This window comes from Crinia signifera, chromosome 7 (assembly GCF_055691185.1).
Source record: "Crinia signifera chromosome 7, ASM5569118v1, whole genome shotgun sequence".
Classification (NCBI taxonomy): Eukaryota; Metazoa; Chordata; class Amphibia; order Anura; family Myobatrachidae; genus Crinia; species Crinia signifera.
The window spans coordinates 75,942,326-75,968,237 of NC_139223.1; positions in this window are offsets into that span (position 1 = coordinate 75,942,326).

The window sequence follows — 25,912 nt, forward strand, 5'->3', positions numbered from 1 at the left end:
CTTGTACAACTTTATTTTCACACATTTCCCTGTTATTGTTTTCTGGCTGTTTCATTGCATTGTTCAGGTATAATGTCTGAAATGCAAAGTGAAGTAAACGGAACAAATAATTAGGAAAAATGCAGCAGCAGAAGTGATTATGTTTTACGGCTCTATCGCCATAAAATCTCTAAGAACAGACACTCTTTCCTGTATAGTCATCGTCTGTCAGTGAGAACCATCACCTTTAGTCAGTTTACTGTAAGAGTTCCAGCCAGCTGTCTGCAGGCAATTGTTTTACTGTAAAGCAACATGTCATATGGAAGTCTCTGGTCAAGGGCAATTTAGTGTGCCCAAGGGACAAAACAGACAAATTGGGGGATTTACAAGAAACTAGTACTCAAAATTAAATTACAGCTCCTGACAGGAAGTGAATTATTGTTGGATACTATATATAATGTTCACCGGATTGAAGTTATTTGAAGCCAATAAAATATATTATTCCCTTAGTTGCCATACTGTATATTAGTTCTGCAGACAATCCCATATTTTAAAGACATTCTAAAAGATTATAAAGTGAATGGTTCTAGTGCTAGACTTATAGCAAATTAATATAACCAACTTAAAATAAAAAGTGGCACACGCAGGTGTAGCACTGACAGATAGTCCTTCAGTCTGATAGGACTCCACGACACTGGCTAACACAGCTGTTAAGCCCTGTACACAGAGCAATCTTAGCCAGTATTGCTGATCAACCATATCGCCTGTTTTTTTCTGTGTGCTGAAAATTGTTAGAAGCTGTGGTGTAACTAGAAATTTTACGCCCCCTTGCCAAAAAAAGTTTCAGGCTCCCCCCCATACATTATATTTTTTCACCTACATGCTCATTGCCGGAGGTTGCACAGACTATATGCACTGCGCTCCCCAGAAATACGTTAGGCTGCAATTTTTACCATGATGAAGCCTTATGAGTGCCACCTACTTCTATACATAGGGGCTTCTGCTACCCCTGGAGGAGACCACTCCAGTCTTTCAACATTCCGGGGTTCCAACGCCGGTCATCTGAATGTAGTCAGGATGCTGGCTTTGGTATACTGAATCTGGCATCCTGACCGCCGGGATGTTGACTGCACCCCCATAAATCAGGATGTAGAGATGGAGCGCTGCCCCAACAAATAAAGATTCATTATAAATAATAATTTTCTAGTGGACCATGACATACCACCTAACTGTCACATATGGCACCATAGTTGTGCTATTATAAGCGTGAAATCATATGTATCATGCTGAGCTGGCACTGAAGGCAAAGCCAGCCCTAGGCATAGGCATTCTAGGCAATTGCCATTGGCGTTGGCCTATGCCTAGGGGCGACAGCCTCCTATGCGCTGTGCTGCCGAGGGGGGGGGGGGATAGGGGCGGGTACAGTTTACCCAGCCCTGGAATGTCAGGGGAGCCCAGCTCACATCCCTCCTTCTCCCCGGATCCTGGGTTTCGCGGCGGTGTGCACCACCACGTGTACCTTTTGCAGCTTGTTATGTATCACAGCAGAGGCGCCCGGCCAGCCAGAAAAGCAGGAACATGGCTTCAAGGGAATTGTAATTTATCGTTTACTGGGTCACACTTTAAGCAGGTAAGGATGAACTACAAATCCCATGAGGCCATTGAGCCCTGCTTTGACTCAGGGAGAAAGGGAGAGCGCTGACATCCTGCACTGTGGATCCGCGCTGGCATGTCTGCACTCTGCAGTCTGTGATAAGGCTGTCATTTCACGAGGGAGTCAGCTCTGCAGTACTCTGCCTCCGCCTGCCTCCTCTGTGTTCATAAAAGCCTCAGCTCAGCAGCATCAGGTCAGATTCTATCGCCAGCCCCCGCCTCTCACCAGGGGCGGGTAATGTGACTATGGGTCTATGGATACATCAGTGGATGGTGGGTGTTGCTGGCTGCTGCTGAGTTATGAATGCTTTACTGGGAGAGGGGAGCTGGATTAGAGAAGGAACTAGCAGCAGTGCTGGGGGGCACCAGCCAAAATTTTACCTAGGGCATCAAATTTGCTAGGGCTGGCTCTGACGGAGGGGCAGATGTATTAAGCTTGATGAAGTGATAAAGTGACTGGTACTTTATCACCAGACATAAACTCACCATCGGGTATCCCGCTGGCCCACCCCGACGGTTGATACACCTAAATACAAACTTAACTCTAAACCTTATATAACTTAACTTAAAATAAAGACACGACACAAAGTGCTGGCGTTTCAAAAAGAATGTCAAATTTATTTTGACAATTAACTAAGACTATGAATGGTGGCGGCACTAAAGAACGGTCACTATAGGAAAGGTGGGGTTAATGATCACTAAGCATACATACAACGCTGGGTGACCACTCTCCCTGGTCAGCCACCAGGCCTGGTGGTGACGGCCATTCCCCGGACAGAAGCATGGCCCATGACAATCGATGTCGAGGGAGAGTGCACTCCACTACCTACACACACACAGAGTTCTTAAAGAATGACTGTTCTTTACCGCCGCCGAAGAGGAAGAGAAATAGGGAAGGGTTGGTGGGGCTTCTTGAACAGAGGGTGATCACTCTAAACTCGTGATCATTCCTACCCTGTCTAAACCCTCCCCCTGCTCTGATAGGCCTTGTGCCCATCCTCATTAAAATAGCATGTGACCAACAGCAGAGTGTACCCTGGGAGAACCCTCAGTGGTTTATGTCACCTCAGGCTTATTCAGCCTTCTGTGTTTCTATCAGCTATTGTAAAATTACAGGATGGGTTGAAAAATGAGCTGATTGGCCAGAGATAAAAATACCATCCTCTTTATCACTTTACCAAGCTTAATATATCTGCCCCACTGTATGCTGGGCATACTTGTTATATTCTGTATTAGTGTTACTCAGAAATGAGCTGTTCTTCCTGCCATTAAAGTATAATCCATCATCAACATTTCAAAATGTCCTGCATATGAGGCTTTTGAAGGTCTAGCAAATGGCCACAAAACTTTACATTTCTGTAGGCAATAAAGATGAAAGTGTAACATAGCTGTGTGTCTGGTACACCACATAACTGCCCAGTGTATGAATAATCTCTGAGAATATACAGGAAATGCAGACTAACTACCAGTACCGGTACTAGCTATGATATAACAATGACTGGCACTTGAAATATGTAGGAGAATGCTGAACATTGGTGTAAACTGAGTCATTGTGGCAATGGTTACAGAATATACAATTTGTACAAGATGTTCATTCCCAAATTTGTCCAAATTCCTCTGATTTTGAATTTTCACAAATACAACACGATGAAATGATGAATAAAGAGTAGGAATGATGAATGAAGCAGACCTGTGTATTCCTGAGCAGGCTTTCACTAAGCAGTTCAGTAATTATTGTCTCTTTAGTGCAGGTCAGGAAACATAACTCTGGGCTTAATTCAGCTTGGGTTGTGGTTATGTGAGGAAACGCAAAACTACATCCCCCTGACAGTAGCATGCGGGAAAGGGAGCCCAGCACAGGGTAAGGGCACAGAGCATGCCAGGTTGCACCCTATTATGCAACATTTGCGAGCAATTGCTATACAGTAAAACGCTTACATGCTACAGGTAGACCCCTGGCTGGGCAGACTAGCTGCAAATAATTTTACAAGATAAAATTAGAAAATCAGCCGCTAATTTGCATATAAATGGGTATAAAGTATGGTCGTATATATCAAATAAATCTCATTTATGCTGAGCTGTAGGTCTTTTTAGATGTATCAGGGTAATACAATAAAAAGTTACCGTATACTAACCTCACATACGTAGAGGTAGAGAAATACACCAACTAAAGAATTAAATACCAAGTAGGTTGACAAGCATTAGGTCGACACCACTAGGTCGACATGCAGATAGGTCGACATGGCTTTAGGTCAACATGCAGTAAGGTCGACAAGACTTTAGGTTGGCATGGGTCATTAGGTCGACATGGGATTGGTCGACAGGGTCATTAGGGCGAAATGTTTTTTTTTTTTTACTGTTTCTTTTTTTAGCTGACATGTGCCGACAGGCGGTATTTCATGCCCTACCACCCCCCCCCCCCCCCAAAGAAAATCATGTTGACTTTTTCAATGTCGACCTAATGACCCTGTTGACCATTTGACCACGTCGAACTAGACTAATGTCGACCTTCCTGCATGTCGACCTACATGCATGTCGACCTAATGACTGTCTAACAACTTGCTGGTGACCAACTGATCCACACCCGGGTGACGGCTGTACTCATCTGCCTGGAGTCTTAGGCAGAATAGATGTAAGCGGCTGTCATGAGGTGACACTGGAGTGCCCAGGCACAGTACTCACAGCGGGGAGTTCTGTAGTGGAGGAGCAGTCACCTGCTTGGTGACCTAGGTGCTGGTGGACACCGACGGGGATCGCATCTCTCTACTACTGTACGTCACCGTTCTCCCTGGCTCAACTCCACAGATCTTTTGCACAGCAGCTATAATTAAGCGGTTGTTGGACTTTAATTTGCCGTCCAATGGAAAAAACAATGTGGTGCTCCAATGCTGTTAGTAAGGAATGGTAGAAAGCTTTCAGCTAGTACCGGATCACAGTTTTGGATGTTGGAAGCTTGGTAGTGAAATCTCTGACCGGTTTCGCTCTTCTAAGGAGCTTTTTAAAAGAGTGATTTTCATTTGGGCTACAGCCCTAATATACCCAGTGTGTTAATTTACCCCAGTTTACTATTGGACCAATTTAATTATATGGGTGGGGTCCAAATTTAACTCCTAATACATGTCACTGCAAAGCCAGTCACGGGGCAGCCATATATTGGGTCGCAGTGGCTGTGTGTGACATCTTTTTGAAAATTTTGGTTTTAGGAAATCTGAATCTAAAGGAAATAATTTTCAAAGGGAAGCTGACAACTCATTAATTTTTCCTGGCAAGTATATTGCTTTTAGAATTATATTTAGGGAGACCATGATCCCATGATTGGAGTATGAATCGCTGTTATCAGCAGTGAGGATGGGTGTACGGATCAAGCCTCAAGTGAGGCTTAGGAGGGTATTCAATCCTGGGTTCCGACAGTCGGGACCCTGGCCCATTTTTGGCCTGCTCACCAGTTTATCGGCAGGTGAGATTCAATGTCCCACCTGCCAATCAGCTAAAAGGGGGTGTTGTCTGCTAAATTGGCCATGTATTGAGTATGAATCGCTGTTATCAGCAGTGAGGATGGGTGTACGGATCAAGCCTCAAGTGAGGCTTAGGAGGGTATTCAATCCTGGGTTCCGACAGTCGGGACCCTGGCCCATTTTTGGCCTGCTCACCAGTTTATCGGCAGGTGAGATTCAATGTCCCACCTGCCAATCAGCTAAAAGGGGGTGTTGTCTGCTAAATTGGCCATGTATTGAGTATGAATCGCTGTTATCAGCAGTGAGGATGGGTGTACGGATCAAGCCTCAAGTGAGGCTTAGGAGGGTATTCAATCCTGGGTTCCGACAGTCGGGACCCTGGCCCATTTTCGGCCTGCTCACCAGTTTATCGGCAGGTGAGATTCAATGTCCCACCTGCCAATCAGCTAAAAGGGGGTGTTGTCTGCTAAATTGGCCATGTATTGTCGGGATCCGGCCGTGATCTCGACAATCCATGCCCATTTTTGGCAAGAAAAAGTTGGGTCCATTCTGACGAGCTGCCTCTTCGGGAACGACAGCATTGAATTGGTGCCCACCGCTATTTCCCTTGACAGAAAGAGCGGTGGGTATTGAATACCTCCTTAGTGTAGGGAGCAGTGAAGGAGGGTCGGTGTAGAGAGCAGTGAGGTTGGGAGAAGGGAGCAGTGAGGAAGGGAGCAGAATATTGAGGGAGGATGGGAATAGAGTGCAGCAAAGGTGGTTGTGTGGGGAACACAGACTGGAGGCATGTAATGAGTGGGACAGTCCAAGAGAGATAGTGCCAGCAGCTTTTCAAATGTAGCGCTGGCCAACAGTCTTGCAGCCAATCAAGAGTCGCTGCTGCAGCTGCATTCTTGATTGTCTGGCAGCCGGCACTACATTTGAAATGCTGCTGGCCCTGTCTGTGTGTTTATGGCTGGCCACCAAGCAACATAGACACCGCTGCCAATTGGGCTGCACAGCTGAGTCTGAACTAAGTGTTACTAGATCTCAGCGCTGTTGGGTACAACTGTGCACGTGCACCCTAATCCCATAGTTTTTGTAAAAATAAATAGATGTTGCTCTAAGTAACATGCAGCAATCTGTGCTAAATTATTTACTGTAGCTAAGCAAAATATTAAAGCAAAAATAAAATAAAAAAAATAGGGTTATTTAAATAGTGGGTTAATATTACAGGTTGCTCACAAGGAGAGGTAGAGGAGTGGCTCACATGGAGGGGAAGGGGAGTGGCTCAGAGAGAGAGGAAGGGGATTTGCTCACAGGGAGAGGAAGGGGAGTGGCTCACAGGGAGAGGCAGGGCAGTGGTTATAAAGCTCTAGATTACTCATTCTATACAGATGTGGTTACTTGCTAAGCAATCTGTCTAGATTTGGACTACATGTAGCCAAGAGCTAGTCAGGCAATGGTGATGCGCAGAACCGCGCATTGCCATCACTTGGAATATACAAACAGAGCAATCCATTATTAATTTCTAAGCAATCTCATCAGATTGCTTTGAAAACCTTCATTTTGTCTATGTCGACCTTCTGCATGCCTGCCTTTTGGTGTTGACATAGACACTGACGGTTGTGTCTGTATTCTCTAAAAGAATCAATTAATATGTTAAAATAACGGTACTTGTGAGTTATCCGGACGCCCGATTTCAAAATCGGGTCGGATCGGGCACATCGCATCGCATCGCATGCGACCATCGGATGCGATGCGATGCGATGCGATGCGATGACCCGATTTTTCCATAGGAATCAATGTTAAAATGGACTGAGTCCATTTTAACATGGAATTCAATGGGAAAAAGGGGTCCTTTTCATACCCCTACTATCCAAGTGGGCATGGAGTTGGATATAAACCTGTGGCGAGCGTAGCGAGCCACCGAGCCCGAAGCGTGGCGAGCGTAGCGAGCCCCGCGAGGGGACACGGAATACCGTCCCCTCGCGGGGCTCGCTTCGCTCGCCACGCTTCGGGCTCGGTGGCTCGCTACGCTCGCCACAGGTTTATATCCAACTCCATGCCCACTTGGATAGTAGGGGTATGAAAAGGACCCCTTTTTCCATAGGAATCATTTTAACATTGATTCCTATGGAAAAATCGGGTCATCGCATCCGATGGTCGCATGCGATGCGATGCGATGCGATATCGCATCGCATCGTATCTGATTGTATGCCTTAACTTAAGGCATACAATCAAAAAATCGGGCGTCCAGATAACTCACAAGTACCAAAATAACTATTGCTAGGTCTGATTAACCATTGAATACTACATTGCAAAGTATTTAACCCTTTGAGTGTTAGTCAGGGAATTGTTCTCCCTTACTCCTAGGAAACAGAGAATATCCTGGTGCATTTATGTGTACATTTAGGTTCTCGCCTGAATGAATGGCAGTGGGCCATGACAGTGTGATTACTGAGTGGGTGTAAGAATAACAATTTGAGATATTTATTATAACCAGCACCTGAATAATAGATGACAGAGATGAAGTACTGGAATATAGAGGGATCCGTAAAGCAGTATCCATAGTCAGCACTCAGCAAGTGCTTGTATTGCTGGCAAGTGCTGTCCAACAGACTCTAGTTCCTGACACCCGTAAATGTGAAAAATGGCAGCAATAATATCCATCAAGATATAATATGCCATTATTAATACACAGCATGATCTAATATGACAGTCATAATGGACATCGAACCTGGTATAATATAACAATGAAATGTGTCCTATAAATTGAGTATGTCACTGTTAATGCCCAGAAATATCTAATATACTAATGATAATACCTAAAGCTATACTTTAGAATGATAACCCCCATGAAGATCAAGTGTATTGGTGACGATGCCAGCAAGATCAAATATATCATTGACAAGATTCAGTAAAACCTAAAATACCATTTACTATACGGTTATGCTATTTTTTTCCACCAATTTTTATTTATTTTGGAAAAAAATAGCATATAATTGAATTGAAAAACCATATACAGTAAGTTGTCAGTTCTTCCCAAACTTGTAAGAATCAATGGGTCCTAGAATATCAGAAATCTCTTCAAAGATTGTTATTGAGAAAAAATATATAAAGTGAAGAAAATTGTGTTCACATGCCATCCATTATGTTATGTGGTGGTGGTGGTGGACAGGGCTGTGCTTCTGTTTGTTCACTGTGACAAGGGCCCTTCTCAAATGGACCAAACCATGTGCACTGCAGTAGGGTAGATGTAACTTCTGCAGAGAGAATTAGATTTGGGTGGGATTTTACTTCAAAGTGAGATCTATATTGCAGTATAAGAATAATGCAGCCAGACGTTGCTGGATTTTCAGACTTTTCTGTCTGAAAGGGGTATGAGATGTGTATTCTACTGTTGCTATGGGCAACCAATCAGAATCTACTTATTTATTTAGCACCCTCTAGAAGATAGTAGACAGGATCTGATTGGTTGCCCATAGCAACATCACATGTGAAGTAGAATACACATCTTAGTAAATTTCCCTCTCAGTGTCTACAGATGCTTTAGACTTCTTTTATGCATCTTTCTACTCCAACATCAGGATCGGGCATATGAGGGGAAAACTAGCCTGTTAAAAGAAAGTGCATCCAGAGGGTATCAGAAGCTGGTTCCTGGATTGAAAACAGAGCCATTATGCTTCTACCCACATGAGTGTTTGCAGGGCTGATGTAAAACTTCTTGGCACCATAGTCAAAACTTCAACCTGCTTCCCCCCAACCCATACTGCCACCACTGCCCCTGCTCCCCACCCTTCATTACCTACCACAAATGCTCCCTGCCTGTTGGTCACTCTGCATCTGTAATCATTGGGACCGCTATTGGTCATCTAATTGTGCAAACCTTGCCATTGCGATTGCCTTTGAATTGGGCACTGATAGGTAGGGGAGAAGGTACTCTTTTTCCAGGCCTGGCCCTGTTGGAGAGACCTGAGCACGCTTCCACTCCCCCATTGCAGGAAAAAGAGAGAACTAACTGCCGCTGCAGCAGACTCTCTCTCCCTCCCAGCACAGTGCTGTGTGATGAGTGGTGGAGAAAGGCAGCTGCAGTGGCAGCCTGTCCTCTCTTTCTCACTGGGTGTGGATTTGATTACACTACCCACCCGCCTGTGTCTAACTAGTGTCCCCCCGCACAGTGTGTACGACCACCGAAATGATGCCATTTTTTAGGAGGCGGTATTGTCATAAGGAAAAGTCCTTAGGACCCAATTTTCCTGTGAGCCGCTCCCAGCACTTGATGCCATTTTGTACATGTGAGAAATCGTATGGGCAGTGAGGAGCAGCAGGGTGGGTGGCAGGTGCTGAGCGGCAGCCGGCGTTTATCTGCAGGATGGGCATGCTGGGCAGTGTCGGGTATTAGAATTTTAAAAAAACGTGTCAAATGACTGGCCGGCCTCTGATTGGCTGAGAGCACTCTTAGCCAATCAGCGGCCTCCCTTCCGAGTGGCCGCTGATTGGCTAAGAGAGCTTTCAGCCAATCAGAGGTCAGCTAGTCATTTTACACTTTAAAAAAAAATTCTAATACCCGCCACTGCCCAGCATGCTCGTCCCATTGGTCACTGCCCACTGCTGCTCAGTACCCGCATCCTGCCCCACAGCTCCTCACCGCCCACTGCTGCTCAGCACCCGCCGCCTGGAGGTCGGACATGCAGAAAGGTGTGTGCCTTAGCCAGTAGTCCAGTGACACACGAGGAGCATGAAGGGCAGGGCCCACTCTGAGCCTGGTGTGAGGAGCCAGTCACTGTGCAGCAATGCTCCGTCTGTCAGTCAGGTAATTTGCTTCAGTGCAGAGGTAGTTAAGCTGTTGCATAACCTCTAAACGCAGCCTAAACGTGGCAGCTGAGAAACGGCCTGCTGGGGGGTTTAGCTGATGGCTCGGCCCAGGAAAAAGTGTTTCAACTCAATACGCCCCTGACTGTAAGTGGCTTCATTCTTGTTATGTTAATTCTGTTTCTATGGTAATTATAATAGTGCCAAACCCCTTGCAGATCCGTTGTTTTACCTTCACCCATTCTTTTAAGACATACAAACTAATCTATGTTTTAAAAGCCTTTTTTTCCTACACATACTGTAAATGCATTTATGGTAAACCCATTCTTTTTGGGCCTTATGTTTAATCTGCGCTTTAAGTCTTTGAATTTAGTATGTCGCAAGGGGATTGTAACATATTGTATTAGGTTCATCTAATTACTTCCAGGAACACTACAGTGAAATATAATGACCTAATGTGACCTCTTGTAACTGGGGAATTCACTCCACTGGGAATTCACTCCATAAACCGTCGTTTTAGAGGAAACTGTGGAGATAGAGAGAGATTTTACTGGACGGATAATTAGTTTCACAAATGACTCCTGCGAGTATTTGCATATTGCAGTGATCTTACTGTCAAAATGGAGATTTCTGGAAAGAGGGAAAGACTAATACTGAAAAGCTCCTCTTCAACTGCATTCATATATGTGTGTGTGTGTGTGTGTGTGTGTGTGTGTGTGTGTGTGTGTGTGTGTGTGTGTGTGTGTGTGTGTGTGTATATATAGGGCTACTCTCTACTGAATAGAACATTATTCATGTGAAGCTGTAAAACATATGTGCCACTTTCTGTATCAAGCAGTTTTTATTTGTATGTATTTGTGATACCCCATTAAGGGATTTTGTTCACTTTTATATTAAACGGTTAAAACCGGATTGTCTTTGTTTGACATTGGATAGCGCCCTCTGGAAAACCCCCTTTCTGTCCATTTCTATTCTGGGTCTTGCCTAACAGAGGACCCCCCAGAGGTGCTGCTGCCACTCTCTCTAGCGCAGAAAGGGTTCCCCCATTTGCTATATATATATATATATATATATATATATATATATATATGAACATATATATATATATATATATATATATATACATATACACATAATTTATTTATTCATTAACAGTTTCTTATATAGCGCAAACATATTCTGCAGCGCTTTACAGAGAATAGTTGAACATTCACATCAGTCCCTGCCCCAGTGCAGCTTAAAATCCACATATTCCCTACCACATGTATACATAGTGACATACACAGACATTTTAAAGGGATTTTTTTTGGGGGGGGGAGCCAATTAACACCTGCCAGAATATTTTTGGATTTGGGAGGAAACCAGAGTACCTGGAGTAAACCAAGGGAGAATATACAAACTCTGCACAGTTAAGGCCATGGTGGGAATCAAACCCATGACCTCAGTGCTGTAAGGCAGTAACACTAAACATTACATCATTCCGCAATATATCACATGTGACCCCATACACCCTTGCCGGATCTTACATGCAGCAGGGACGATCTCTGACTCCAATCTGATGCACAGTGGAACATGCTTGGGATTGACATCAGAGTCAAAACACATACGACTTGACACTTTTCATCTGATTTCTCTTCCCAAACCATCGGAAACAAATGAAAAGTGTCCAAATTGCTGTAGTGTGTGGGCACCTTTATACTGTTGTCTTCTCCATCCATTGGGCTTTGCCAATGCCATAGGGGTGCTCAGTGTTGGACTGGAACATGAAGGACCCACTAGGGAGTTGCAGTGATAGGGTCCCTTGTTTAGGGTTGTGGCTAATCTTCAGAAGGGTTGTGGTCAGCTGTATCAGAGGTTTGGATAACCATTTGTAGTGCATGGCCTGGGCCCCATGACAAATATATATAGTAAATACTGCTAGTGCATGCATGATAATCTACCAAATGAATAATGGCAATGCACTGTAGAAAAGATGCCATAGTCCCAAGAAGCGGTGTGCCCATCATTAGGTCAATAGTCAATAAGTCCAACACTATATTCCATTTCTATGTCGAACATTTGACTATGTCAACCTTTTCACATGTCGACCTATTGACTGTTGACATATACACTGTTGAGCTAATGATCGCATACCCCCAGGCAGTGGGGCCTACTGGGGGTTTCCCCGGTACCCATTCCATCTTTGGGGTTCCTCAAGTCATCAGAGCTATACACTGTTACTGTAGTTATATACATTTGGGATGGTCATATGCGGTCATACCAATCACATCACTATAACAAGTGAAATATAGGAGATTATTCATTTTCAAAAGTATTTTGTATATTATATTTTTATATATTTGTCCCTTTTGTCTGCACTGATTTCTGCTTATGTAAAGGAACCGAATGAAAAAAAAAAAAAACATTCCGTTTATATCACAAACTGGTAAGACATTACACAGGGCCGGTGCTAGGGTGTTCGGCGCCTCCCTGCAAACTAAAAATGTGCCCCCTCAATGCCTGCTGAAGGCACACGATGAAAAAACACATAATGGGCTTAGTAGCAGCAATTCCATATGTAGATTATGTAGATATGTAGAGATTTTGACACCAAAACCAGTGATATTGCGCACCGTAGGCTGCGCAGCAAAATTTACACCGTAAATCCTATTACACATGATTGCGACACACCGTAGTGCCCATAACATATTGTCACACACCATAATTCCTATTACATGTTTTAACCCACTCTAATGCCTATTACACATTATGCCACAACCATAATGCCTATTACATATTATAACACACACCATAATGCCTAATACATATTATACCACACACTGTAATGCCGGTTATATATTATGCCACATAAGTGGCGCCAGGAGTTACATGCTCGTTGCCAGGGGTTTCTTGCTCAAATACAGGGGTTACATGCTCCTTACTAGGGGTTTCATGCTCGTTGCCACGGAGTTACCATTAAATGCTTATATGGTAAAGGTAGATAGCAGTTTTGGCAGTACTGGAGCAAGGAGGGGGTAAGGGTCAGGCAATATATATATATATAATGATGTCTTAGATTTAATTTGTGTGGTTTAGATTAGCATATTTAATTGCTTTTAAAATAAGCAGTTTATCTAAAACTCTGCTTTCCCTGGTGGTCTAGGGTGAAAGCACTCAGCAAGTGTTTATTACCACACAACCTACCCCTCCCCCCTTTCCCAGCAGTTTTGGGGTTGGTGGCAGCCTGCCCAGTACACCTACCCCAGGCAGTGAAGAAAAAGCAGGGCTGTCCATGCTGTAGCTGCAGCTCCAGACGTGTCCTGCGCATGTCACACAGGCAGCGCAAAGCACAGCAACATTGCAGCTGCCCCAGCGGTGTCCAGGCTATTGCTGAAAAAACTGGTAACTAGGACACTCACGGTGGGGAAGACCCGATTAAGCGATAGCCGATGCGGTAGTCAGCTCTGCGTTGTTGCTGTGCTTCCGCCACCGCTGTCTGTATGACAGGAGCAGTACAGGAGGCACCGTGTCCCGGCAGAAGCAGGGTGGTAGTGCAGGGAGAGGCTTAAGCGCCTCTTCAGTCCAGCGCCTCCCTGCACCGCAGGAGCTGCTGAGTGTGTAGCGCCAGCCCTGACATTACACTAGGGCATAGTTGCCTACCCTCCTGCATTCCGCAGGAGACTCTCTAAAATAGCAGCAATCTCCCTCTCTCCCTTATTAGTCTAGCAATCTCCCTCATTTCACCTAGCCCACATTACACTGTTACCTTTTTGGGGAAAAAAGGACTGAGATATACTGTAAATACATTTACACTGACTTATCAGCACCATATCCCAGCACTTTAGCAAGTACAGTAGCTCTTACCAACTGCTTTGGGGCTCATCTACATTTATATGTAAGTAATTTTAAAAGATTCTTCTCAGATGTAGCAGTGCACACCAACAATTCTAGGTGCCACATTCACAATCTCTCCATATATTGAATAGACACGCCCCTTGGGCGGAGCATGACACGCCTCCTTAATGGAGTGCCATGCAAAATTCTATCACCACCTATAATCTCACTGAAACTTGTGTTCAAAAGTAGGCAAGTATGCACTAGGGACCTTATTCTGGTCCACACGCAACGTTGTGAAATTGCATGTGGACTAAACATCGCCCGCAGTGTCGGCCATCTCCCCTCCTTGCACGCGGCGATCCCCCATATGGATGCGAATGGATGATTTGCCTAATCATCCATTCGCAGCCATGGAGGAGGAGAAATCATTCGATAGTCGGCGACCATCAAATGATTTCTCCAGCACTCACAGATCAGAGACAAATCTATGGTGTCTCCGATCTGCGAGCACCCTGTGCGGTAAGCAGACGGACAGCAGACATCTGCTGCCCACCCCCAGCACCCACGTCACTGGGCGATTACCATGGGAATGGCCAGGGTTTTCATGGAAATACGCATGAAACACTGGGCGTTTCCATAGGCTATGCCCCCCACCGCCGCCCACTCGCACTGCTAGGTGCGAACGGAACGGCAAACATGTAGTTCACCATGCCTGCTCCACCCTGCGTCTGCACCTGCACAGATGCAAAACATCGGTCCCCTGAATCAGAATAACCCCCTAGGTCCTCAATTTACAGCGCTAACTCCTAAAGTTGTTATACAGTATGTGCCGTACACAAGTAGAAAGTTAAGGTTCTTTAGGAAGGTTTCTCACTTGTCTAGACCAGGCACACAGATTTCTTTTCTTTCACTTTTCGGGAAATGAATATGAGTAAAAAGATGATGTCTTGCATGCCTTCCCATACACAGTAAATTGTATACAAATTCCTGTAAAGCCACAAAATCATACTCATATTATTTCAGGAACTTGAAATTCTGACAATGCGCCATTGCTGCGCTGTGGCCATCACTGTAACCTAATACTGTCTGAGTGAGATAGATGACATTGGTGAACCTTTATGGGGAATGGCATACTATATTAATTGTGGGATACATAATCCTGCATGTTTGACTGTGACTTGCCATTGGGATTTATCAAAGCCTTATTTCCAGTCTTGTTAGGGTTTACATATTTCTGGAAAACCAAGGCGACTCCCAGCACTGTTCCCTTATAATAGAATTAGTAGTCCATTAAATGAGTCATTGGTAAGAAAAAATATAGGATTATACTGCACTATCTCTGTTCATGTTCGCCCTGTAGAGCTATGGGTGGTAGCATCCTGGGTATGGCTGTGGATCATTAGGTCACCAGCATGTTGGTCGGCAGTCATTAGGTCAACATGCATTTAGGTCGACATGAGTCTGGGTTGACATGCAGGAAGGTCGACATGAGTCTAGGTCGACATATGTTAGGTTGACAGGGTCATTAGGTCAACATGGGTTAAGTCAACAGTCAAAAGGTTGACATGGTGTTTTTTTTTTTTTTTAATGAACACTGAAACGTAGCACTGCGCTCACCATGCTTCGGGCACACTATCTCCAACCACGCCCCAGTGGATGGTAGGGCATGAAATATTGCCTGTCAGCACGTCGGCTCAAAAACAAAATATAAAAAAAACCCATGTCAACCTTTTGACCCTGTCAACCTAGACTCATGTCAACCTAAATGCATGTCGCCCTAATGACTATCAACCAACATCTTGGTGACCCAGGGCGGGATGTACTAAAGGGGAAATGCGGTAAAACGTGGGTTTTACTGCATTTTCCTATGTACCATTACCCGTCCACCCCGTCTCCGCCGGGCAGGGTATCGAAACCTCTGGGTGGCGATACCCTATAGTAGCCTATGGGCTTCTATCGCCGCCCGCTGCCTGCGCGGCCCCTCCTCCTGTCCTCCATCAATCTGCTCCTCCCCCAGCAGGTGTCACAGCCGGGAGGACATCTGGCTGCAGGGGGGAGGAGGAGGAGACGCCGGGGACACTGACAGCCGCCGGGATGTGACAGAGACCCCGCACACCACATTACAGGTATTGCGGGGGTCTCCGTCACCGCACCCCGATGCTAGCCGCATATGTTAGTACATATGCGGTAGCATCGCGGCGGCTGGTCGGCGATGTATATTAATACATCCCGCCCCCAATGACTGTATACCCCTGGTTATATATTCCCAGATGCGGGAGAGATAAGCACTGGGGCACCAACAGGTCATCCGGGCCCTGGTCAAATGAAGGCTCATAGCCACCGGGGGCATAGGCTTGCCACTGTGTAAAAAAATTGCTTTTTAATTGGCTTTTTTTCAAGCACAGCAAAATATATCATAACAAACAGTGTGTGAACTCACTCTGAAGTAACCCCGGTAAAACGTGTCTGCACAGACCGAGCTCTATCTCCGCCACCCGCCATTTGCGGGACCCATGGAGATGACATCATCAGTCTCCAACTATTGTCATGGTAACAGCAAAAGCAGTGTATGGACTGGCCCGGGTATTGCTACACCAGGTCAGAGTAACTAGTGAATCTGTGAAACATGTAAAACGAAACTAACTTGTGAATAACCTATTTGAATACTATTTGAACATGTATATGTGTTCAAGAGATGTAGTTTCACTCTCTGCCAGCAGATGGCAGTGTTTCGGGGACTCATAGACATATATATATATATATATATATATATATATATATATATATATATATATATATATAGACTGGAAAAAGCAGGCGTCACTCCAAGGGTCTTTTCAAACGGTTTTTAGTAGTGAGCAAAAACTTATAAGCAAACAAATTTGCACATCAACACAAGGGTCGACGTTTCAATGTCATATAGACATTTTTTTCAAGACATTGATGTACATAGGTAGAATTACAAAGCATAACAGTATAGAGCAGTTTAAGTAGCGTCTTACCTGGCTACCATGTCCGCCCGGCGGCTGGGTGCACGCCGTCCCGCCCCCCTCGAGAGGAGATCCGGAGCGCATGACGTCAGCTGCACGCTCCCGTTGCCAGGAGACACTTGCCGCTTGCGTCCCCAGCCGCCGGACGTCATCCTGTGGATGACAGAGAAATAACAGGATGAATATACATAATGGGCATTGCATGATTAACTATGGCACAGCAATCACTGTAAAGACAAAGCATATAATAAACGGAGCAGACCAGCCTGTAAATATACACGCTGAACTGCATAATGTATGGTCAAAGATTACTTAGACATATGATAAACGGAAACAACAGCTTAGGATAAATATGGTAACAGAATCACAATCAGAATAGGGCACTCCAATTAAATCTTTCATTAAGTCCTGTTGGCTTAGTGGTTTTTAGCCAAAAGATCCATCTGGATTCAAGTTTGAGTAAGGCACCGTCACGGTCGCCTCCGCGGCGGGGGGGGGGGACATGATCAATAAGTATGAATTTTAGATCGGTTATGGTATGTCCTGCTTCCAAAAAGTGTCGAGCCACTGGTTGTTCAGCCGACTTGGTCTTGATGGCTTGATTTATGGCTGACCGGTGTAACGCCATACGGTCTCTGATTGTGCGGATAGTCTTTCCCACATAATGAAGATGGCATGGACAATACAACAAATAAATAACATGCGTAGTTAAGCAAGTTAACACATGTTTGATGTGAATGATCTTGTTGTTGTATGGATTGTTGAATGATTTGCACACAACCATGTTCTTGCAGGTGGTACAGTGTAGACATCTATAGCACCCTGGAGCTTTAGATAAAAAATTTGATGGAAGAGAAGGTGAATCAAAACCTGTAATGTCCGTATGAACCACTTTGTCCTTGATATTGCGGCCTCTGGTATAACAGGCCATTGGTCTCTTATTATGTAACCCGGGCAAAGATGTATCTGTTTTGACTATCGGCCATAACGCCGTCGTGGCCCTTTGTACCACAGGACTGGATAAAGAGAATTGCTGTTTCCAAGGTACTACTTTGTGTTGATCACGGATTTTAGGCTTGAGTAGCTCTTCTCGGGGTATGGATAAGACCTCTTTTTGCATATTCTGCAGCGACTTGAGGTTATAGCCTCTGGTGACAAATTTGTCTACTACCTTATTGGTGCTGTCCACGGCTGCTGATTGTGTACTCGATATGCGTGCCACTCTCATTAATTGTGATTTTGGCAATCCTCTTTTTAATGGCTTGGGGTGGTGGCTTGAACCCAACAGTAAGGTGTTGCGGTCGGTGGGTTTTGAATAGACTGTCGTGTGCAGAGTGTTATCGATCAAGGACACTTGTACATCCAAATATTGAATTTGTTCGGTTTGAATGTTGTATGTGTATTTGATGGGACCGTTGCTGTTATTTATGGCCGTGATGTGGTCGATAAAGATGTTGGTAGGGCCCGTCCATAGACAAAACAGATCATCAATAAAGCGACAATACAGCAACATGTGTTGGGCTATGTGCTGTACCTGTAAAAACTTTTCTTGTTCCTCCATAAACATAAAAATGTTGGCGAGGCTTGGAGCAACCGGGCTCCCCATAGCACACCCGGTCTTTTGTTGGAAAATGGCTCCATTAAATAAGAAATAATTCCTTTCCAATGTTAACGTGAGCAATTCTAAGAACAGATTGTGGTCTACTTCTTGGATGTCATTGGTACGTAGAAATTGTGCCACTGCTGCCACCCCTGCAGATTGGGGGATCGCAGTGTATAGGCTGCATACATCGAGGGTTATTAGAACCGTGCCTGCTGGAATATGTGTGACACCTTGTAAGCGCTTTAAAAAATCTGTAGTGTCTTTTACATATGTGGTCTGCCGCTGAACATATGGCTGGAGTACTATGTCCAGATATTTGGAGACGGGTTGGAATAAGGAATTGTTGGCCGATATGATGGGGCGGCCTGGTGGTTTTTCAGGGTTCTTATGTAGTTTAGGGACGGTGTAAATCACTGGGGTTACTGGGAATTTTTGAGTGAGCGCTCTTGCTAGATTTTTGTGAATTAAGTTTCGTTCTATTGCGTTCTTTAGCACAGAGTCAAGCTCACGTTTATAGGTTCCAGTGGGGTCCCCCAACAGCTTTTCATACACCAATACATCACCCAGTTGTTGTTCAATCTCTTTGATGTAATCACTCAGGTCCTGCACAACTATTGCTCCTCCTTTATCCGCCGACCTGATTATGATGTGTCGGTAATTGGACAAGTCCTGGAGGGCTGTACGTTCTTCACGTGTTAGATTGTAATGGATGGTACTTGAAGCAGAGTTGTACTTAGAGACTGATGCGTCCACTAGACGTGAAAAAGTGGGTAAGGAAGTGTTAACAGATGTGGGATCAAACTGGGATTTTGTTCTTGACTGGATAAACTGTTGCACCGGTCCTGATGAATCAGGTGGCTCCATATGTTGGAAGTGTTCCTTTAGGCGTAAGTTGCGATCGAATCGATGTCGATCTATCTGCCACTGTAGTTCATTGTGTGGGTTGGTTGGGATGAAGGATAACCCCTTCTTGAGGACAGCTATTTCTGCAGGTTTCAACTGGTGTGATGACAGGTTGTAAATTAGCTCCTCATTAGAGCTTTGAGCTCTCTTTGCCCTCTGATTTTGGCCGCTCCGGCGGGTGGTTTTCCTTTTTGGCTTGAAGTAGGAGTTGGATCTAAAGGGACTTCCGATCTATTTGTGCCGCTGTCAGACTCTTGTATACGGAAGTCACTGTCCGAGTTAGAAGTGGCTGTGTCCCGTGTGCGGTTTTCTCTCCTACGACGATATGCATGAGGGCCCTGTTTATACTGGCTCTGTGGAGCTGGCTCTCCCCCCATAAGCCACCTGTAGACTTTATTGTCTTCATAGTCTCTGGATACTGTATTATATTTGCCCGCTTTAAATTTGAGCAGGTCCTTTTTGTATTTTTCAACCTTGGTGTTCAGGTTGTGAAGCCAGTCAGGATTGGCGATTTGTAGTGTGGGTATTTGATGGAGGGTTTCCAATTTATCAATCTTGTCCTTCACCAGTGATAACTCCCGTTTTGACTCCTCGATCACTAGGAGCATCAGATCCATGCTGCATTTATTTAGTGTCCCAACCCATTTAGCACAAAACTCGGGGTTAAAACGTCCAATAGTTGGGACGTTTCTAATTCGAAAACCACGAGGTATCATATGTTGTCTGTAGTACTTTGACAATGAGGATCCGTGTAGTAGGTAGTCGACCTCGCGCTTTTTGAGCTGAAACATTTGATGAGAAATGTCGTCCAGTGATGTGTCGACCACCAGGTCGTCGTCTGTGTCGTCGTACAGGATCTGCTGTGCCTGAGCATCATTAAAGCTGTGAAGTAAACCTCTAGTGGCCGGCATAGTGCGGCAGCCTGCTGAGGTTTGAGGTGGTGCATCCATATTGTAATCCACAGGTGATTAAAGCCAGGTATGGACTTTAAAAGGTAGAAATAGGTGCCTTGTTCCGGGTGGACAACAAATGAATGAAGTCCTGGTGAATACAAGGATATTTGAACCGGCACTCTGGTTAGATGATGAATGGTGCCCTGGGTGCCTTCCCAATAGATAAGGTAGACTGGAAAAAGCAGGCGTCACTCCAAGGGTCTTTTCAAACGGTTTTTAGTAGTGAGCAAAAACTTATAAGCAAACAAATTTGCACATCAACACAAGGGTCGACGTTTCAATGTCATATAGACATTTTTTTCAAGACATTGATGTACATAGGTAGAATTACAAAGCATAACAGTATAGAGCAGTTTAAGTAGCGTCTTACCTGGCTACCATGTCCGCCCGGCGGCTGGGTGCACGCCGTCCCGCCCCCCTCGAGAGGAGATCCGGAGCGCATGACGTCAGCTGCACGCTCCCGTTGCCAGGAGACACTTGCCGCTTGCGTCCCCAGCCGCCGGACGTCCCCAGCCCTCCAGGACTTGTCCAATTACCGACACATCATAATCAGGTCGGCGGATAAAGGAGGAGCAATAGTTGTGCAGGACCTGAGTGATTACATCAAAGAGATTGAACAACAACTGGGTGATGTATTGGTGTATGAAAAGCTGTTGGGGGACCCCACTGGAACCTATAAACGTGAGCTTGACTCTGTGCTAAAGAACGCAATAGAACGAAACTTAATTCACAAAAATCTAGCAAGAGCGCTCACTCAAAAATTCCCAGTAACCCCAGTGATTTACACCGTCCCTAAACTACATAAGAACCCTGAAAAACCACCAGGCCGCCCCATCATATCGGCCAACAATTCCTTATTCCAACCCGTCTCCAAATATCTGGACATAGTACTCCAGCCATATGTTCAGCGGCAGACCACATATGTAAAAGACACTACAGATTTTTTAAAGCGCTTACAAGGTGTCACACATATTCCAGCAGGCACGGTTCTAATAACCCTCGATGTATGCAGCCTATACACTGCGATCCCCCAATCTGCAGGGGTGGCAGCAGTGGCACAATTTCTACGTACCAATGACATCCAAGAAGTAGACCACAATCTGTTCTTAGAATTGCTCACGTTAACATTGGAAAGGAATTATTTCTTATTTAATGGAGCCATTTTCCAACAAAAGACCGGGTGTGCTATGGGGAGCCCGGTTGCTCCAAGCCTCGCCAACATTTTTATGTTTATGGAGGAACAAGAAAAGTTTTTACAGGTACAGCACATAGCCCAACACATGTTGCTGTATTGTCGCTTTATTGATGATCTGTTTTGTCTATGGACGGGCCCTACCAACATCTTTATCGACCACATCACGGCCATAAATAACAGCAACGGTCCCATCAAATACACATACAACATTCAAACCGAACAAATTCAATATTTGGATGTACAAGTGTCCTTGATCGATAACACTCTGCACACGACAGTCTATTCAAAACCCACCGACCGCAACACCTTACTGTTGGGTTCAAGCCACCACCCCAAGCCATTAAAAAGAGGATTGCCAAAATCACAATTAATGAGAGTGGCACGCATATCGAGTACACAATCAGCAGCCGTGGACAGCACCAATAAGGTAGTAGACAAATTTGTCACCAGAGGCTATAACCTCAAGTCGCTGCAGAATATGCAAAAAGAGGTCTTATCCATACCCCGAGAAGAGCTACTCAAGCCTAAAATCCGTGATCAACACAAAGTAGTACCTTGGAAACAGCAATTCTCTTTATCCAGTCCTGTGGTACAAAGGGCCACGACGGCGTTATGGCCGATAGTCAAAACAGATACATCTTTGCCCGGGTTACATAATAAGAGACCAATGGCCTGTTATACCAGAGGCCGCAATATCAAGGACAAAGTGGTTCATACGGACATTACAGGTTTTGATTCACCTTCTCTTCCATCAAATTTTTTATCTAAAGCTCCAGGGTGCTATAGATGTCTACACTGTACCACCTGCAAGAACATGGTTGTGTGCAAATCATTCAACAATCCATACAACAACAAGATCATTCACATCAAACATGTGTTAACTTGCTTAACTACGCATGTTATTTATTTGTTGTATTGTCCATGCCATCTTCATTATGTGGGAAAGACTATCCGCACAATCAGAGACCGTATGGCGTTACACCGGTCAGCCATAAATCAAGCCATCAAGACCAAGTCGGCTGAACAACCAGTGGCTCGACACTTTTTGGAAGCAGGACATACCATAACCGATCTAAAATTCATACTTATTGATCATGTCCCCCCCCCCCGCCGCGGAGGCGACCGTGACGGTGCCTTACTCAAACTTGAATCCAGATGGATCTTTTGGCTAAAAACCACTAAGCCAACAGGACTTAATGAAAGATTTAATTGGAGTGTCCTATTCTGATTGTGATTCTGTTACCATATTTATCCTAAGCTGTTGTTTCCGTTTATCATATGTCTAAGTAATCTTTGACCATACATTATGCAGTTCAGCGTGTATATTTACAGGCTGGTCTGCTCCGTTTATTATATGCTTTGTCTTTACAGTGATTGCTGTGCCATAGTTAATCATGCAATGCCCATTATGTATATTCATCCAGTTATTTCTCTGTCATCCACAGGATGACGTCCGGCGGCTGGGGACGCAAGCGGCAAGTGTCTCCTGGCAACGGGAGCGTGCAGCTGACGTCATGCGCTCCGGATCTCCTCTCGAGGGGGGCGGGACGGCGTGCACCCAGCCGCCGGGCGGACATGGTAGCCAGGTAAGACGCTACTTAAACTGCTCTATACTGTTATGCTTTGTAATTCTACCTATGTACATCAATGTCTTGAAAAAAATGTCTATATGACATTGAAACGTCGACCCTTGTGTTGATGTGCAAATTTGTTTGCTTATAAGTTTTTGCTCACTACTAAAAACCGTTTGAAAAGACCCTTGGAGTGACGCCTGCTTTTTCCAGTCTACCTTATCTATTGGGAAGGCACCCAGGGCACCATTCATCATCTAACCAGAGTGCCGGTTCAAATATCCTTGTATATATATATATATATATATATATATATATATATATATATAACAAGAAGATAGACTTTTGTTTGCGCTAGGAATAGCAGCAGCTCTCTATTAGTCCTCACTGTTAGTGAAGGACGGAAAGATAGACATAGGAGAAAAATAAAGAGTGTGGCCTGTGATGTCCACCACCTTTTACATACAATTTATGGTAGACACAACAATTAAACATTTGTTAAAAAAGGAATATTTGATTTTTCAGACACCAGCTTCATGTTTCAGTGTTCTCAGATTTCATTGGAATAAAAATGGAAATGGAATATTCAACAGGTAACAAGCAGTGACCTGGATCACATAGAACGGATCCTGTGCCACCAGTGTCTGGAATAAGGTGTCATTTATGACACAAAAGCTATCCTTAAACAGGATCCATCCCTAAAACCTGTATTTAAAGGGTTTAGAAAAATTATCCCTCGATGAAGTCATTTTTATGACGAAACGCGTCGTTATTTTTTTTTATTTTTTTTTAAGAACTGAAAAATCAAATATTCCTTGTTTAACAAATTTTAAATTGTTGTGTCTACCATAAATTGTATGCAAAAGGTGGTAGACATCACAGAGCGCACTCTATATTCTCATATATATATATATATATATATATATATATATATATATATATATATATATATATACATACAGAGGAGTCCGGTCAATAAGCGAAAATAATCCCTTGTAAAGGTAGAAGAACTGTCCATATGCTGGTAGGTCATGTAGTGCAGCTGTATTCTGGCGAGAGGTAACACCAAAACCTCAAGAAGAAGCACATGTAGAAGAAAAAACCAGAGAGCGCACGATGTGATTATAAACGTAAAGAGCACTTTTACTGTAATAATATAGTCACATACATGTAAGGTTTAAAACAGCAGGCATGTTGACGCTGTGACGTGTTGACGCTCTGACGTGTTGACGCTGTGACGTCGTCTGATCTGTTCTTGGTCCCAGCTTGGAGTTCTCAGCTGCTGCCGCGCTATCCGTGTGAGCGTGTGGATGCCTGACTTGCTTCTCCGGGTTAATATACCTTCGCATGCCTGCTGTTTTAAACCTTACATGTATGTGACTATATTATTACAGTAAAAGTGCTCTTTACGTTTATAATCACATCGTGCGCTCTCTGTTTTTTTCTTCTACATATATATATATATATATATATATATATATATAGCAATGTCCAGAGGGCGAGCACCCACGGCTTTCTTGGATATAATAAATCACTCCATACAGAGGTAGCAAGCTTTCGGGCTTTATTATGCCCTTCTTCAGGCAACAAACGACATAAAAATATACACAAGCTCTCACCTTATATATACATGTGCAAACAAGACAATTAGCGCCGCGCCGCTGTTCAAATCAGCGTGCGTTCCAACAGAGACTTCCGGGTACTGCTATCCCGTCATGCCACTCTCTCGGAACAAGCACGCCGTTGTCACAGCAACGCGTAGCCACATAAAATACAGAAAATTAAACATTTGTAACACAGTGTAACGCAAGGTATATTCTAATAATAATGCAAACATGAGTTACAATTAAATTCATAGAAGCAATTCAGTTACAAAGATAAAGGCAATATGGCATTGGCGGCAGAATGTTAGAGCACGGGAGAGAGATCAGGCATATTAGTTCAAAAATACATTTAAATTTATTTGATCATTTAAGGCTTTAGGCTTCACTGTATCCAAAGTGTGAATCCATTTGGATTCAAGTTGTAGTAGACTTTTATGCCGATCACCCCGCCTCTTGCTCTCAGGGATATGATCTATAATAATATGCTGGAAATTAGAAATATTGTGTTTAGCTTCAGCGAAGTGTCTGGCTAAAGGCTGATCTGATTGTTTACCAGCAAGTGCTTGTCTGATCGAAGTCCTATGCATAGCCATTCGCTCCTTAAAGGGGCGAATGGTTTTGCCGATATAGCAAAGTCCACATGGACATTTTACCATATATACCACGTAGGGAGTACTACATGTCACAGCATGCCTAATAGTATATTTCCTGCCGGTATGGGGGTGAAAAAACCATTTAGTGGCCACCATGTGTCGGCAAGTCTCACACCCAACACATTTGTAGCAACCGGGCTCTCTCTTCTACGGATTCTGGCATCTACATTAGTATGTTCACTAATATCTGTGTGGACCAACCAGTCACGCAAACTTTTACCTTTCTTGAAGCTAGGCATAATTCTCGTATGTTTTAAACATTTTAAGTCCCTGTCACTCTGCACAACCGGCCACAATTTCCTAGTCCAATAACTGACATCTTCCTGGGCTTTAGAAAAATTCTGCACCCAATGGATGACCTCATCAGTATTGGAAGCACTATTTTTGCAGGCACGTGTAAGGGATTGCTCTCTAGTGACACTATTCACTTTACTTCTAGCAGCCAAAAGAGTTTGTTCTGAATAGCCCTGTTGCCTAAATTTATCAGTCATAGTGTCTAAAGTAGCGTCCAAAATCTGAGGATCGCTGGTGATGCGCTTGGCGCGCAGGTACTGTGAATATGGGAGGCCACGAATTGTGGCAGGTGGGTGGTGGCTCTCAGCACGCAGAACACTATTCCTATCTGTGCTTTTGGTATAGAGCAGGGGTGGCCAACCGGTCAGAGGTAAAGAGCCGAAAAATATCGGTAGTCAATCTAAAGAGCCGACATCATGCACGCGCCAAAGGCGCTTGCGCCGAAAAAA